Raw genomic sequence first — 15,127 nt, 5'->3', positions numbered from 1 at the left:
TATGAGGCAAGATAAAAAGTAGGAGCCTATTTTGCAGATAACCATTTTGGCAGCCTCAAACATACCCCTCAGCCCAGCACGCTAGCCAGCACGTGGGGCTCACTGGCTCAGTTCTGAGTTGCAAGATTTCACTCGCCATTTCCTTGCACACTCTCCTCCCACGCACAGGGGCAGAAAAAGGAGCAAGCCATTCCCACTCTTGGAATATCATTGCCCACCCTCCTGGCTCCAGCTCTGGTTGGCATCGGACAGGCAGGATGGAAGCCTGACGTTGTGTGCACCACGCCACAGGGAGAGGCATCACGCAGGGGCACGGCAAGGACTGCAGGGCACCTGCCGTAGCCACAGGGCAGGCTCTGCTGCCTGGAGGGCCGGCTCTCCTGCCTGGAGGGCCGGCTCCAGCCCGTGGGCACAGGGCACTCCAGGCTCTCCCTCCAGCACTTTTTCACCTGCAGGTGTGTGGATGGCAAGGGGAAAGACAGGGAGAAGGAAAAAGAAAACAGCTGACAAAGAATGAAGAGTAAAGTAACCAAAATGAATGTGAAGTAAAAAAACCAGCCCACTTCCCTGATTAATGTTGGTCTCTGCATTCACCAAAAAAGGGCTGGATGGTGCAGCAAAGCAAGGTGTGCAACTGCGTTAGGAGGAACATCTGAATGATATTCTGTCTCACTGCCACCTTCTTACAAATATGCTCTGCAAATATGGCTCACTTGTAAAACAGCTGAACAAGTGCAGCGCATTGTGGTGCTTACGCAATGGCGTAAGTTGCATAAGAGGGTGCACAAGGAGAATTGACTCCTCTTTATCCCTTTGAAAACTAAGAGCCTGCACTGCTATGAAGCTTACAGTTGAGAAGCTATTAACTTGAGGTACATTTTCCAACCCCTGCTATGTTATTTTCAGAGCTGGCTGCTGCAGACTGAAGAAAACTTCCTAAATTTTTTCTCTTTCTGTGTGCTCTGAATCTTTATTTTGTGTAGACATTTGTCCAATTTCAGATAATTTCGTGTCTGGAATGTCTACACAAGTTGGTGTGTGGGACCATCACAAGGCAAAAATAAACATTGTTGCAGGAATTGCTTCTTAACACCAAGGACTTTTCATGAAGATTTGTGCCTTGGTGTATGCGTGCTATTGACAAAGATTTACTGCAAGCAACAGATGTGGGGTTTGTTTGTTTGTTACAATTTCTATCAGGTGTACAATCTGTCATGCACAGAAAATCCCTTTCATTAGGAAAAATGAGAGCTACAGAGCTCTTCACTGCTTTCTTTGTTGTCCCTCTGATTTCAGGTACATTACCGATGAATAATATCCTGCAATAAAATACAAAGATTGCAGTAATTGGACATGTTAAACGTTGGTGATGCAGCGGGCCTCTGGATTGCTAAGCAGTAATTCAACAGCACCCTCTTGAAGCAGAAGCACGCTGAACTATGCCATTCCCTGCTGCTTCCAACTCCTACTGACGCTGGTAACCATCTTTCTACAAAGCACAGTTGGATGAAATGTAAAGAAAAAGGCAAAAGAGTGCACCTTGCTGTCTGTGCACACTCAAGTGCCAATCAGCTAAAGGCCATCTGGGAACAGAAAGACACAGCTATTACCTTATCTCACAGTCCATACTGCCATTGCTGGGATGGGTTTTTTGAAAACGCACATGTGAAGTGCATCCTGTTATTTGACCTGGTTTTTTTTCACTGAATCACATAGGAACACTGCCCTTTCCATGCACCGCTTCATTAGATCTGTGCAGGTAGAGAATCAAACCAGAATTGATATTTTTTTTTTTAGAAGTTTGCTGAATTGATGGACAAAGCAAGCTCAGAGCTGGTTACCGCCTGCCTCACTCATAACACAATGCATCAGGAGGTAACAGCACCAGCCGCTCGCCCCTCTCGCATAGCTACAGCGAGTCATTCTTGGCAGCAATACCTGGTGCCTCCCCGACTCCAGCTCTCAGCTTATCCATTTGTTGGAAATCCAAGTCCAGCAACAATCACTGCAATGGTACCACACTCCAGTCTGGGGATCAGATGAGATCTTTTGAAGTTTCCGATGTGCTAGGAAGTTCCTCTAAGTTATAAAGGACTGAATATCTGACACGTGCTGTTTTACTCAATGGAAAACTCACATTAAAAAACCAATACTCTGAGAATTCCTCCTCTTTGATCCCCATGTGACATTCACCTGTTAACTGTACCATTGCCCACATCCACAAGGGAAAGATCTCAGGCTAAGCTGGAGCCTCATACCTGGGTTTGGGCAGTGTGTTCCCTGGGCAATCCGCAGCATCCCCTCCTTGCCGCCATGCCCCATGGAGGAGTTTGGCTTTAGCTGTTAGCAAAGCACTCAGAGACATGCCTCTGCACATCCTTATCCGGGCACTGGGATCTCTCTGGTTTGGACAAATGCCCCCAGGGACCAGTGCTGCAATTCTGTGTGTCTTGGGCCTGCTTCTGGTTACTGTGGAAGTAATCATTCTGCTCAGCTGCTTAACAAGAGGGCAGAGAAGATTGTGGAGGTGCCAAAGCAAATGTCCTGGGGCTGAATTCCTGTGTACGCACATACACACACACACGCACACACAAATATGTATTCCTGTCACCCAGATTTGTTGATCCACTTGTCTTTCTAAGAGATGAGAGGATTGGGAGAGTGGACTTTCTTCTCAGAATGTCTTGATTTTCCTTACTTGTCCCCAAGTGTCACAGGCCCCTTGGACAGCTGTCACCCTCCCCATCTCAGGCCTTTCTGCCTGGAGCACGAATGCCAAAACAAACATGCTAGATACAGAGGCATTTCTCAGACTATTACAGAGCCTATTTTAACAGATGACTTGTGTCTGTGGAGTAATGTAAGTGGGAAACAGAGATGCACTTCACACTTTTAGGAAGCTTAGAAAATTGTGATACTTCTAGGAACACAAATGACACAGGTTTAAGTACATTGAAGAATCTCTATTACCACCCTGTTTCATTTCCTTGTGCCTGGATTTCAACTCAATTTCTATACTAAGTACCATTCAAATGACTAACTGAAAAAAAAATCTTTAATTACGTTCATGAATATGGATAGTCCCTGGTTTCTGTTGTACAGGATTTTGTTTACATAGGCAATGGAAAGCTTGTTGTGGTTCACATACACAGAAAATATTTCAGCTGTAAACACCAGTTGGTGAAGTTGTGTATCACTCATTCAGTACGGTTTTTGAGTGCAATGGTTATGTTTAAGCACCTGCAATGTCTCTCAGGCAAATCTACCAGCTAGATTTCCATTATTTTTTATTTAATGGGAGGTAAGCAATCAGCTGTAGAAAGGACATTTGCAAGTGTGAAAGCAAATGAAACTGTGGGGGAGGAAGAGGGAGGGAGGATGACGAGTGCTTTACTGAAGATCTCGGCAAAATATTGTTACTAGATAGGATTTCTCGCAACAAAACGATTCAAACAGAAGGGACTCATAAGGGAGGACACAGAGTGAGCTGTGATCTACAGGAATGGAGCTCAAAGATGTTGTGGATTTGGACTATTCAGAAATGCCACACAATGGGCTCTTCTAAAGAACATGGTCTATTTTTCAACAGACGCCAACACATCAAAATATTGCCTACATTTGATGAAGTCTAATAATCTAGTTCTTGTCACCTGTAACTATTGGAGTTCAGGAGCTGAAATAATATTTGGTTAAATAAATGCTATTTACTTCTATAAAAGTCATTCTCTATTCTTGCCACTTTGAGAGCAAAATTCAAGGTCTGCAAGTACAAATGGATGACACTAAACTCCGGTGCGCCTTATATCCATAAGAAGAGATCAGCTATACTAAAAAGCTACCGAAACAGAAAGAGCAAGTCTCTGGAGAAGCCTGAAAGAGAAAAAGCAGCCAGCGTTGCTCTCTCCTATGAAGGAGGGATGCAACATAAGAAAAAAGTTTGAGTGTCACATGGGTTGAGACTTGCAGAAGGTGGGAAAAAGTATTCTCCAAAGGACATATTTTTGGAGCTGCTGCGGGAAATCTCTCTGCAGGCAGATCTTGCTGTGGGGGAAGCTCACACCCTGCCGTGAGGGAGGACTGGCCCATTTGGAGCTCAGGATAAACACTTGGCAGGAAAACAAGCTCCATCAAGGATCTGTGTCAGGACTGGGCATGTCAGTCCTGCAAAGATTAACACATATGCTAAGCTTTCTGCACATGAATGTTCCCACTCTAATTCATGGGTGTAAACATATGCGTGTGCATTGAATCAGGACCTCAGTGCCTTTCTTCTCTAGATCACATGGAAGTTTTTCTGACTGTAAATGTGCAGGAAGGGTTTTGAGCAGAGTTGACTGAACAGCCTCTGCTGCAGTCCAGAGTGTTTTGGGACCAGCACATAGTCAGAAATATGACTGGTCCATACAGATTATTGCCATGAGATTCCCTCAACAGAAGTGCCTCTGATAACCAGGAACTATTGATTTTATTTTTTTAATCTAATTTTTTGATTGCTCTTAAACATGTTTCTCATCTGCTTAAATGTACCTTTATATAATGGTGAATTAGCATTCATCTAGATTCAGCTACAGGTTATTTTGTGGCATATGGGAGCCGTGTAAAATTAATCTGAATAATTATTGATTTTATTTTATTACAGTTTTGTCCAAATTACTGAAGATTGTTCACACTTTCAAGGGAGCTTTTGCCTACATATTCCTTACTAAGCCCAGTTCACTTGAGATTTGATCACATTTGTGTCATTATCAGTGTTCTTGTCAAGGAGATTCAGGACATTTAAAATCTGTGGATTGTTACATGTATTATGGGCTTTTTATTAGTATTCTTCTGATTATGACATTATCTTGACTAATCCCATTTTGTTTTATCCTGTCTGACCTGCTGCTGAGCTGCTGGAACTTGACTTTTGAAGCAAAATGATTAAATGAGATGTGGTCGGAGTGGTCAGCTCTTCAAGCAGCTATGGTCTTGATATTCAGATCAAATATTTGTTTATAGTTCAACAACAACTTTCCTTTATAGAAGGATAATTTGTATGCTATCACTCAGACCAATGTGGTGTTTGCAATCATGAACAGAAAAGCTGTTCAATGTACAGCAGGAATTAGTCTTTCTGGGTCTCAGCTGACCGCCTTAACCAAGAGCATTTCTCCTGCATTGGGAAACTGAGGTCTCTTCACCAATTACTGCTGCCTTTTTGTAATCAAAGTGCCGGGGGGAGAGGGAGGGGGGGAACTCTGAGGCTTGGATTCTACTGATGATTTGACTGAATCATGAGTAAATCAAAGGGGAAGATGAAAAGAATTCCTGGGAAAGTATTTATAAACCCGCAGGACTGAACGACAAACATCCAAGATTGCTAACAGAGCTAATAGAGGGAAGTGTGATACCTTGAGCAGTGATTTTTGAAAGTTCATGGAGAACAGATGAGGTGCCAGAGGATTTCAGAGCCACAAAATACAGCACTCAACTGAGTTATAAAAAGGGGCATCCAGGAATTTACTAACCAATTCATTTAACTTCAATAGCAAGTAAACTATGTAAGGAGTCATAAAGGAGCCATTATGAGAACTTAGAGCAACCCAGAATCATAAATAATTGGGTGGGAAAGGGCTTTAAGAGGTCATCTAGTAATCTCATCAGAAATCTCATAAGAGTAAACATTCAGCAAAATATGGTACTCGGATATACACATTTCAGCTGGCTCTTTCTACACATCTGAGGAGAGTATTCAGCCGATCCTTGGGGAGGGGGAGCATGCCTTGAACAGAGCCCATTTTAAACGAAGGACTTTCTTGCCTTTTCCACATGGTTTTGTCTCAGTATTGAGTGAAAATCCCCAGAGGTGACAGGAGAAATTACAGCAGCTGGCACAGGAAAGGAAAGTTGTTAAACTTGATGATCCTCTTTTTCAGATTAATACACCCTGGACAGAGACCTGAGTAACAGATCATCTGAGGGGCAAACTCTGATAACATAAGCAGCTAATGCTGGGGCAGGGGGGCTGGGAGGGAGAGCACTCTGGCAAAGGGAGACTGTAAAAGAAAGCCTCTCCTGCGGAACACTGTAGGGCAACAGAGAGGTCAGCCTGCTTTGCCAAAGAAGCAGGAGAGGCCGCAGGCAGCGCCAGAGGGAAGAGGAGCCAGGGTGCCTCCGAAAGTCCCACCTAAGCCCCAGGCAGTGCAAGGAGCTGGCTGTAGAGGGGTACATTCAGGGGTCATCCCCCCCTTGCCTTGAGCTGGGCATTTGCTAAGCTATCTGGAGCAATGACTGAACATCCTCACGGATGACGCACAGCTCCCATGGCAAGGAGAGTGCCCACCACCCAGGGACAGGCACCCACCAGCGACCATGCAAGGACTAACACCACCTTGGAGTGGCCAGCAAGGGGACCTCTGCTACAGACAGGGACGAGGGCAAAAGTTACTTTTCTTTGGGGCTTGGAAGGCCCTTTAACCATTAATTGGAAACTTTTAAAAAACTTTTATTTCAATTCATGCTTCTGTGAATTTTTATAAAGTTTAAATCCTTCATGCAATGTTAAAACAATAACTTTTAGGTCCTGAGTACTATACTGACTTTAATGGAGTAGTTCAGGAGATCAAGGGAAATACTGAGTGACACGGGTTAGATTAGGAAACCAGGATGGGGCTTCTGGCACTCACCCTAACATGCTGAATTGCAACCTGACCTTGACAGAAACCCACTAATCCTGAAGCACCAAACTGCCAGAGCGGTACAAGAGCTTTACCTCTGAGGTAAAATCCTGCGTTTTTCCTTCTGTTCACACACACAGCTGCTCACCAAACCCAACCAGGCAACATGCCTGAATTCTGAATAAAGCAGTGGACTGCAACTGCAAAACTTATCTAGGACTTTGCCCAACCAGATATATGTGTATTTTCTCCTTAAATGCAAAATGACACGAGGCCATTTTGAAAGGGATGAGGAAAAAAAAGTTTACTTGTCATTAGATATAGATAGTAATAACCAAAAGCAATAACCAAACCATGTGAGGAAATTGAATACAGACAAATCACTATGCTAAATGAGAGAGGAGCACCAATTATGTGCAACAGAGCTCTTATTATATGGCATTCTGATTACCTTAAATTATATTTTTTTAACAGACATCCATTTTTATTTTTGCTTCTAAAACAGGTGAAGTTCTTTTCAAGTATTGACGTCAGCGAGCCTCATCAATTGTTCCTGTAACAGCTCAACTACCACTACAGCCACAAATGCTATGAAAGAGCTAAGTACTCACTGCACAAAGGGGATTCGGTTTGGTTATTGCCGCAGCGTGTATGCATGGCCCAGTCTTTTACAGCGTAGTAATTGATATTGATTTTCTGTGGTACAGGTCCCTCCCTCTGTGCACTCATCTTTATTTAAAAAAAACCAACCACCCCCCCCACCGCCCCCAAAAAAACCCACCCCAACCCTAAATTAAAGACATCATGATCCATCTTGAAAATAAACCTAATTTTTCTCCTCTTTAAAAAATGCAGTGAATTTAGTACTCATCAGATGTGCTGGACCGAGTCCATGGCAGACCTCCAGCACAGTCCGCAGAAGAGTTAGTCTCCACGTGGGCCTGCTTGCACCTCTTGTCTGTGCTTTTGGGGTACCCCGTTGGGCCAGCATGACAGAACAGCACGGACTTCTCTTTGGTGTAAGGGCCCTCACCACTCAGAGGCCATGCAACGAGAGTACCATGACCTGCTACAATCTGGATCGGAGGCCACCAGCTCTTTCAGCCATCAGCTGGCAACATGGCTGCCAGTTCGATGTCCCCGGTCACATCCAACCCCCGCTGTGTCCCGTCCCGTTCCCCCATTATTTCCTGTTTGGTCTTTCCTTTATGTTTTGACCCTTAATTATTACTAAGGCTGCATCCTTCTCTCTCACAGGAGTCCTGGATTGCACTATTTATTTATTGTTGCTCTTATTTTGGTTTTAAAAGACATCCACAACTTGGGATGTGGGGGGGGGGGGGAGAGTGGATGCTACCGTGAACGCCTGGTGACGGTTCAGTGGAAAACTTCAAGCTGTGCCAGGCTAAACAAGGAAGGCCACGAGAGCTGCAGAGGCCAGCTGAGTCCAGGGGAACTCCCCAGGGAAGGCAAGCGAAATCTACTGAAAACACTGAAATGACACTTTTGCTTCCTTCCTGTTTATCAGATGAACCCAACTGGGGTTTTACTTCCAGGTTTGAAGACGGTTTCTACCAACAGATGGTTTCACATGGCACCACGGAGGAAGGGCCGGAGGCTACCGGCAAGGTGGCTGCCCTCAGAGTCCCAAACGCCAGTAGTGTGGGGCACCAAGGCCTCCCAGCATTGCACAGCCCAGCAGCTTCCCAAAGCCATGCAGAACTGCTTCTAATCGACCATGCATGGCTGCTGCTAAAACCTGAACCCTTGGATTCAGTCACTCTGCACCTCAAGAAGGATTTCACTTTCACTGAAACATCTCCACTGGCCACAGATTTCAAGTGCTCTTGGATGCAGTTTTTGTTTAGGTACCGTGTTCATTTATGACAAGTACCTTTCAGGAGCACAAGCATACCTGTTGCAGCTAACTGATGGACTAACACCAGTGTCAGAGACTCAGATGGCAGCTGACTTCTACCCAGGCCTTATGGATAAAAACAAATGTTTTTGAAGGTCCATAAGATGTCCAGCAACTCTTGCTGCAGCCTGAGCTAAAAATATTACAAGTACAGTTCAGGCTTTTGTCATTCCCACTGCCCACGGGAGCAGGATGTGCAGAGGCAGAGAATCAGGGGATATAAAAAGTTCATTCAGGAGGCTGTCTTTTTTACATTCTTAAAGTGACCCCAAACACTGTAAACTTCCCGTTCAGTTTTGACCGGAAAGTTTGGCTTTTTCCTGACCCTCCTCTGGCCAGTGGGAAGCAGGAGTCAGAGCCCAGGCCTTCACTTTGATGCTGCTTTCCTGCAACTCTGACAGCATTCCTGGTTCCCATGCCCACAAAATGCCCATCGGAGCTGAGCATCCCTACAGCGTCTGTGTACCAAGCTTAGCAGCAGGGCTGCTGCCAGCTGAGACCCACAGCAGCCCTTACCCACCTCTTGCTGGTGCCTTGTCCTCTGCCAGAGCAAGGCCAGTGTGTAATGGACTCCCAGCTGCACTTGGTGGTACCAACATAAACTGTGTCCCACAACATAAAGAGTAGGGCAAACTGGACCTACTACATCCTCCCAGTGTCTCTCAGATTTAGGTCAGGATATTAACTGAGCCTAGGTCCTCTGAAAAGGCTATAAAGCAAGATTTTGCATTTCTTTTTTTTTCCCCATTTTTCTCAATCTAAGATTAAAAGCATTTCTTTCTGAAACCTGAAATCTTGCTGATAACCCTAAAACACACTTGGGTCCCAACCCAAGTGGTCGTGTGATTTGGAATGAGGTGGTGACCATGTATATAAGATGGAGAAGATACAGAGGTTTCATTTCCTACAAATTAATTCTCTACAAGCTGTGTAAACTTTCCTTTGTATAAACAAAGCCTTTACAGACAAAGATGTTAGGGTTTTTTCCCCTTTCAATTATTTAGAGAAAAAATAGAAATGTGATTTTGCTGTCTAGGCACTTCAGCCAGTACCAGCAGATCGAGAGCAGCTCTCGTTGCCTTCCACAGTGTACTTCCTCGCGCTTCTGACTATAAAACAAATGTAAATAAACTTGCAAAGAAACAACCTTGTGCAGCCGGATATTACTAAGCAGTTTCAAGTTTCTACACTAGATTGACACCAGTTTGTAGTTACCTCCCAATACAAATGCCACATCTCTTACTACAAATGGACAACACGCTGTGAAGCCAACACAACTGCCCAGGGCAATACCACAGTGTCATCTTCGCTCCTATCACTTCTCATGCCCTTACTTTGGGGAGGCTTAAAAACTCAGCCCTAAAAATGCATCAGACAGTAATTCTGCAAAAGAGGGAGTAATCCACATAACCAGTTGGGTGGCCCGGCTCTGGTTTATGTGTTTGCTCTCCATTGCCTGCATGTGTACAGCATGTCCCAGCCTGCTGCGGAGGCAGGGAGGGGAGCTGCTGATGTACTTTGCTCTCCCTGTTGCACTTTGGGTCTGACGGAGTGTCCTGGGAGAAGAGGGGAGTTGTCCCTCCCTGGAGAGCTCAGGACACTCTCAGTTTGGAGAGGGAACATGAGAGGGAGCAGAGATGACTGCAATGCCCAGGGGGGTTGGCATGCCTCCCAGGAGCAGTGGGGAGCACCCTGGAGCCAGCCTTGGTGCAATGGAGAGATGGTGGCTTGCCTGGGGACATGGGGGAGTGAGCTGGAGGCTGTAACGCAGGAGGCACTGGGCTCAAAAACAAGACTAGGGGAAGGACCTGCTCTCCAAGGACACAAAAAAAGCCCTTTATTTTAACCTGAGATGTTTTCTGCTTCAAAAAGTTACCCTGTTGGAGCCCGTTTTCTGAGAAAACATGGCACCGGGGAGTCCCTGGGAGTCTCCTCATGTGCGCGCTTTCAGGAAGAACATTGAGGGTCTACCAAGGGGCCTGACTCACAGGTCCATTAGACGTGGCTTTGCCAAACAGACAAACAAGTCATTATGGACAAATATAAAAGTACCATCAGAAAGCAGCAGTATCATCCTTTAAAAATGTTCCAGAACACTTAATTCCCACTCATATTCAAATGTACATAGGACCAATTAAAAATGCTATTTACTGTTATTTGTTTTCCTTCATTGTATTATTTCATATCAGTACATTGTATATCATTTAAGAGGAAGAGTGCTTTCATACATCAGAAGACATTTTTGTCTCATTAATACCCTATGCCAAAAATAAAACCAGAAGATTTAAAATGAATGCTTCTGATATTTGCCTACCCTTCAAAAAAAAAAAAAAAAAAAAAAAAAAAAGATCTCCATGCCTAAAGACACGATTTCCTAGAGAAGCAGTGGATACCTCCTCAGAACACTGCTATTTGGAGCAAATAAAGCAGAATAAAAAGTTGCTGGTGCTCACGGTTCCCCACATGGGTCTAAGCTCTACCTTCAAACATTTTTGCACAACCCTGTGGAGAGCATTCATGCTGTGTTGCCCAGGGCTGAGCACTTGGGCTCAGGCACTGGGAGCAGCGGTGCTGCCCTGCTGCCAAGAGCCCCTGCTTTTGGCTGCAGTACCAGCAAGCAAAGGTTGCTGAGAGGTAGTGTCATGCCTTATGGCATGGCTTGTTCTGGAGTACTTGGGGATTAATTTGGGAGGGCAAAATTTCAGAGTGGCAACTTCTAGAGAAGATAGTTTGCATCAAGAATAAAATAACCAGAAAATATTTTGTCAGTACAACCATCTGTACTTCTCAAACAACCTCATTGGAAACTACTAGTTACCCAGTTCTCCCTCTGCTGATGATGTATATCTGTCACACATGACAGCCCCATGTGAAGGCAGGGCTACCTCCTTCTGTGTCACTGCTGCCTGCAGCCACTGCTTCTCTGGACCGATACAAACCATCTGCGGCTGAGGTAACAGTCCACAACTGAGCTTTTTTTTTTTTGCCTTATATCTCCCCAGTGACTGTAATACCTGTTTCTGACAGTACCAGTGATCTGACTTTCCAGCTTTCACTGGAAAAATAAAACCAACAACAAACTCAGCAGTGAGAATAGATGCCTTAATACTGCTGCTCCTTAAGTTAATAAAGCCAAATATGTATTGGAATCTGATTTCTCACTTTTCTTTATTAGGTACTTTATCATTTGGACTCCATTTTCCAACCTGATTTGTTACAAGATAAAGCAATTATGTGCTCAAACATGACTGCACTGTGAAACTCCAGCCTGTGAAACCATGGCCCAACAACAGACAGGGCTCTGCTGGTGATAGCATGCCTAGCAAAAATGGATCTGTTATGCATGATGCTTGAGGAAAGCAGTGACTGAGGGCCCGTGCTATCCTTCTGCTCTGCTATTCCCCAAATCTCCCCGGAGTGGCACAGCACCCAAACCAGAGACAGACCACCACCAGGTCTGCCACAGAGGACAAGGAGGCAGCCAGCGTCACAGGGCCAAATGCGATCGAGACTGAACGGGAGCTGCAGGCAAGAAAAGGAAGGGGATGGTAACCCGTGAGAAAAACAGGTAAGAAAAAGGAAAGCAAGCCTTTCTCTCAGGAGCTGCAGAGAGTTTTTGCCCAACAAAGGGAGAAGCCAGGGAGCGCCATAGCTGCTCCCCAGATCACTACTAACATGTGCCGCGTGGCCCTGACTTGCAGTTGCCCCGGTGCTGTGGTGCAGCGCCCAGCTCGCTGGCCCCTCACAGCCAGTTGGGTGGGCTCAGGCTGCTTTCAAGCAGGGTGGAGGCTGCCAGGCCTCCTCGGGACCCCACTGACCTGCAGGGAGCCCCACCTGGCAGCCCTGCCCGCAGGGGGTTACGTGGGAGACTGCACCCTGCCAGCCACCAGCTCCTCCGGCCAGCCAGGAGGAAAGGCTGCCGCTGGCAGCTCACCAGCACAGCTTGCATTGCCTTAAATATTGTGTTCTGACTATCCTGTTCAGTAGGAAACAAACCTACCAGAGGAAATGAACAGGATTTTGCTTTTAAAAGTATTGTGTCAGGTACATTAACAGTTCTACCATACGTGTTACTCAGCTCTTCAGAGAGTGCTTGGGTTTCATTTCTGCTGTAATTGTATCAGCATCTTGCTTCATGCCTCTCCTTGGCTTTCCTGCTACTTAATTTATTTTCCTTTGCAGTCATATATTGAGCCATCTACAGTGCTCTGCTGGCTGCTGAACCTCTGGAAACGCATCACACCAAAGTGGTTTAGTGACTCGCCTATGGCTCTTGTTTGCAGTTTTTACTTGTGTAGCAAATACCAACTCTGTGTTTAGGACCTATTACTTCAATGATTGCTCTTTTTTAGCTTAGCAGTTGCTGAGCACAGATAGTAAAAACTGAAGACTTCTGTGGTGGAAAAGCAGTCATTTGTCAGATTTTTAACAAAATCTCTGACATGGAGGTGGCTCACAGAAAGCAAGGCGCTATTGTCTAGTTATTAATACAATAAAGGTGAATAAAAACCCAGTTGACATCCAGGAAGCAGCGAGTCATTAAGTGGGTGCTGCAGCAGGCCTGCAAGTGGTATCAGTTCAGGTCCCCCAGCATCAGCGCTAGGGTGAATGTCATTCAGCCTATTTATCAGCAACATTATTTTTTCTGTTATTTATTGGTGGAATATGTGAATTTGACAGCAATCTGTGGATGACAAGGAGGAAAGAGGTATAGCAAATGCAGGAGGCATACAGCATAAACACAGAAGATTTAAACAACTCAGATTTGTCAGAATAAGATGTGAGCTTTAATGGCGAGGGGGGGGGCGTAGAGCAGATGTCAGACTACACCTGGGGCAGACATTTGCAAAGGGTCAATAAGCCAGGCTCACTTCTACAGAGCAGGAGTGAAAGGAGGAGGTTGGCTGCCCATGACTGCTGTCACAGCCATCACACTCTTGCGGATATACCAACTTCAAGAGGATGATTCTTGTCTGCAGCTGGGGGGTATGCAAAGCCAAGAAAAACTGAATTTTGCAGCTTCAGGGAAGAGGTTGTGCAGCCCAGAGCCATGTAGCCTGGTTGGTACTGCTGCTGCCCCCAGGGAGGAAGAGGAGGTGTATTTTGGGATGGTCCATATCTTCCCTTACCCGTAGCCACTGCCACAAGCACCCTGATCTCACACCTCACAAGGCAGCTGCTACTCTGGCTCTCTACAGCGAGCACTGGCAGAGTGGGCAGCCAAGATACAGCTCTGTAACTTGGGCCAGTGTTTAAAACCAGGCAGAAACAGACTCTTAAGAGTAATTATTGATCCCATAGGCTCATTACAGCTGCCTTTACTCCCCCTGCAGTGATTATGAGCAGATAGAGTGTTTTAAACAGCAGGGTTGTGTCTACATGTCTGCTAAGTGACATTTCAATGAGTTAACTAGTACCTGCGAGGAGATGCATTTTTCAGCTATGGCCTTTTTTTTTCCTATTTGGCACAGAGAAAGGCAGCAGGCAGAGCGCTTCCCTCCATGACAGGTGGGCTGGGAAAAATCCTGTGTCTCCCTGGTGGTCCCCTGGCACCTTGCTTGTCTCCCTACTTCCTCCTGCCTCCTCCTGCCTCGGCATGCTTTATCTGCGTGGAAGTCCGTATGCAGCAGGAAGGGCTGCAAGGGGAAGGGAAAACATTTGGTTTCCTTCAAGACTTGAAACAGCTTTTTCTGGCCTGGGATAATGCCAGGATCCCTGGAGGATGAACTCCTGCCACCAAATTCTGAAATACAGAAAAACTTTAAGATGGCTGAAGTTTGGGGGCCAAAACTGGCTACCCCAAAATCAATAATCATCCTTTAAAATATACACCTAAGAGGATCTTGGCCAAAGTTGGGGGGAGCTGTCACAAGTAGATCACAAGCACCCTCCATTTAAATGCTTTGAGAGTCCTGGGTGTCACAACTGAAAGAAAAAAGGCTCCCAGGAGCAAGAGCTGTGGCACAAAAACAGCCATCTTACAGAAAGTGGGGAGAGATATTAAAAGTTAACCGCTCCAGGGAGCCAGCAGATGTTAAATAGAGTAACTAATTTAGTCTGAAATGGGAGAGCCCTGTCATCGGAGAACTCCTGTCCCGTAAGCAGGGGACAGACATCGGCCTGATGAGGTGTCCAAGAAAACGCTTTTCGTCAGGAGAGGACGCATGAGAATTAAAGAACAGGTGAGAATATCGCTCAAGAAAGAAGGTCATCTCTAACTGGACTCGCAACTGTTTACAGGCAAAAATCACTTCATTGGTAAGAGATAAATGTAGTCTCAGTTGAAACAACTGCAAGGGGTCCAACACTGAGGTTTTAAAAAGGATATGAACCCAAATAACAAGTAGGGGGGGGGGGGGGGGGAGCATATCTACAGCAATCATCCTTGGGGCCTGAGGAAGGAAGGCGAACAGCACCAGCAGGCTGTGACAGCCAAGTGTGGAGCCAGGGACCCACTGCTGCCTCCACACAGCTCTGCCCACAGTGCAGGCAGGCGTTGCCCATCGCTGCCAGTCGGCTGGTGCCAAAAAAGCTATTGCTCCAACTCAGCCCC

Source organism: Accipiter gentilis, chromosome 9 (genome assembly GCF_929443795.1).
Source record: "Accipiter gentilis chromosome 9, bAccGen1.1, whole genome shotgun sequence".
Classification (NCBI taxonomy): Eukaryota; Metazoa; Chordata; class Aves; order Accipitriformes; family Accipitridae; genus Astur; species Astur gentilis.
The sequence above is the reverse complement of the archived record's forward strand: the minus strand, read 5'-3'. Positions refer to the sequence as shown.